We start from the raw sequence: 800 nt of genomic DNA on the forward strand, positions 1-800 counted from the left end.
GGGGGGGATCATTAGTATGGGAGAGCATCATTTGGGGGGGGCATCACTCATTTGGGGGTGAATTCCTCATTTTGAGGGGGGAATTCTTGGAAGCATTTTGGGGAGCATCATGGTTTTGAGAAGATCAATCATTGGGGGGGACACCACCCCAAAAAATGACTCATTTTGGGGGGAGAGACACTAATTTGGGGGAATTTTGCTCGTATTTGGAGCAATTTGGGGGCAATACCACTTTTGGGGTGGGGGAACTACTTCAATTTTGGGGAGCACTCCTCATTTTGGGGGGGTATAACACATTTTAGGGCAGCTTCTCCCATTTTGGGAGTGGGTCGCTCCTTTTGGGGGAGCATCGCTCATTTGGGGGGAGAATCGCTCATGGCGGGGGAGGGGATTGCCCCTCTTGGGTACCATCATTCTTTTTTGGGGAGCATCCCTTATTTTTGGAGAATATCGCCCATTTCAGGGGGGGAGCATCATTTATTTTAGGGGAGTGTGCACCATTTGGGGGCTGTATCACTCATTTTGGGGGGACGCATCCTTCATTTGGTGACGAGTGGGGTCCCCCAGGGGTCCATACTGGGACCAGTGCTGTTCAATGTCGTCATCAGTGACAAAGACGGCGAGATCGAGCGCACCCTCAGCAAGGCTGCAGGTGACCCCAAGCTGAGGGGTGTGGTTGACACACCAGAAGGATGGGATGGCATCCAGAGGGACCTGGACAGGCTGGAGAGGTGGGGGCATGGGAACCTCATGAGGTTCAACAAGGCCAAGGGCAAGGTCCTGCCCCTGGGTCGGGGTAA

Source organism: Egretta garzetta, unplaced genomic scaffold (assembly GCF_000687185.1).
Source record: "Egretta garzetta isolate BGI_Z169 unplaced genomic scaffold, ASM68718v1 scaffold207, whole genome shotgun sequence".
NCBI lineage: Eukaryota > Metazoa > Chordata > Aves > Pelecaniformes > Ardeidae > Egretta > Egretta garzetta.